This window comes from Gavialis gangeticus, unplaced genomic scaffold (assembly GCF_001723915.1).
Source record: "Gavialis gangeticus isolate Ggan-Ray unplaced genomic scaffold, GavGan_comp1, whole genome shotgun sequence".
Classification (NCBI taxonomy): domain Eukaryota; kingdom Metazoa; phylum Chordata; order Crocodylia; family Gavialidae; genus Gavialis; species Gavialis gangeticus.
Genome location: NW_017729021.1, coordinates 569,850 through 571,815, shown reverse-complemented (window position 1 = coordinate 571,815; position 1,966 = coordinate 569,850). Strand labels below are relative to the sequence as shown.

General features: G+C 49.7%; 1 long non-coding RNA gene across 1 annotated transcript in view; it reads right to left on the bottom strand.

The window, feature by feature from the left end:
• Positions 1-1,966, bottom strand: part of LOC109295600 — a 176,143-nt gene that overhangs the window by 23,697 nt on the left and 150,480 nt on the right. Inside the window, exon 2 of the long non-coding RNA XR_002096780.1 lies at positions 875-880. This is a non-coding gene — a long non-coding RNA (uncharacterized LOC109295600). The remainder of the gene's footprint in view (positions 1-874; positions 881-1,966) is intronic.

Below are 1,966 nucleotides of genomic sequence, written 5' to 3'. Positions count from 1 at the left end.
GTGTCTTGCATTGGGTTTGTACAAGTTCAAGTGTCATAGAATAGTGGAAAATTAGAGTTGGAAGAGACCTCAGGAGGTCGCATCTAGTCCAACCCTTGCTCAAAGCAGGACCAGCCCCAACTACATCATCCCAGCCAAGGCTTGGTCTAGTTGGGTCCTAAAAACCTTCCAGGATGGAGACTCCACCACCTCTCTGGGTAACCTGTTCCAGCACTTTACTACCCTCCCAGTGAGAAAGTTTTTCCTAATCTCCAACCTAAACTTCCCTTGCTGCAACGTGAGCCCATTCTCCTTGTTCTGTCATCTGCCCACCGTGAGAATGGTCCAGCTCTTTGCAACCCCGCTGCAGGGAGTTGAAGGCTGCTATTCAATCCCCCTCAGTGTCTCTCATCGCTAGACTAAATCAGCCCAGTTCCTCCAGTCTTTCCTCACAAATCATGTCCCCCAGCTCCTGAACCATTTTCATTGCCCTCTGCTGGACTCTCTCCAGCTTGTCCACATCCTTTCTGTAGTGAAGGCCCACAACTGGACACAAGACTCCAGATATGGCCTCACCAGTGCTGAATAGAGGGGAAGAATCACTTCCTTTGACCTGCTGGCAACAACTGGCCAATGCAGCCCAGGATGCAATTAGCCTTCTTGGCAACAAGGGCACACTGCTGGCTCCTATTCAGCTTCTTGCCCACTGTCACCCCAAATCCTTGTCTGCAGAGCTGCTGCCCAGCCAGTCACCCCCAGCCTGAGCTGTCCTAATTCTCCTCTTGCTACCGACATACTTGTAGAAACCCTTCTTGTTCCCCTTCACGTCCCTTGCTAGCTGCAAGTCCAATTGAGCTTTGGCCTTCCTAACTTCAACCCTGCGTGCCTCTTACACTCTTCCCTAGTTGTTTGTCCAAGTTTCCACTTCTTATAAGCTTCCTTTTTGTGATGTAGCTCACTGAAGAGTTCCCTAATAAGCCAAGTTGGTCTTTTGCCATACTTGCTAGTCTTCCTGCACATTGGGATAGTTTGCTCCTGCACTCTCGGAAAGGTTTCTTTAAAGCACAGCCAGCTCTCCTGGACTCCTCTCCCCTCCACAGCAGCCAGCCAGAGAAACTCCATACTGGCAGGCACTACTATGGCACCTACCCACTACAAAGGTTCATCTCTAGCTTGCCTTCTGCCTAACCACTAGACAGTGGTAACTGGCACCAGTGCTGGTTTAGCCCTTGCTTTTTCCCCCAGGGTAATTCGCACACAAGCTTAATGTCACGCCAATGGAGAACTGTGGTCACATGCCCGCTCCCTGCTTCACACCAGTGACAGGGCAGACCATCTCGATATAAACTTGCTGTCTCCATAGTAGTATCTAAGGACGTTAAAAATAGTCAGGAAAGTTGAAGGGAACTCATCAGCTCCACAGGGAACAGGCTGTCAAATTTCTAAACTGACCGGACAGTGCACGAGAGATTGGGAACGGGCTGGGAGTCTCTGTAAGGCAAAGGCCCAGAATAAGAAGAGGGTTTGCTCAGGCAGAAGCATATTAGCAAAGTCACTGATGCCTTTTTTTTATGCTCCTTTTGGTATCTCCCAGCAGCTGGAAAATGAGATTTGGCACAAATGAGATTTCTGGAAATGAGATTTGAGTGCGGCCAGCTCTTCAAAGAGCATCAGTATCTGGTCCGCGGACCAACCAGAGGTGGCAAACATGGCTTGGAGTCATCCGGTCACAAAGAAACAAGATGTCCAGACCTCGCTGAGTTTACTCTAAGCCACAGATGTCAAAGATGTAGCCTGTGGGGTGCATCCAGACTGCAGATCCACATCATGCAGTGGTTCATTTGGCCCATGGACCAGTCCTACGTCGCTCATCTGGCCTTTGGAGCCAGAGGAGTTTGCTGGTGCTCTTGTTCTAAGCACTGATCCTGTAAACATTTACCTATCTGAGGAAGGTGATAAGCCAAGGGTGACCGGTGTAAGTGGCTGT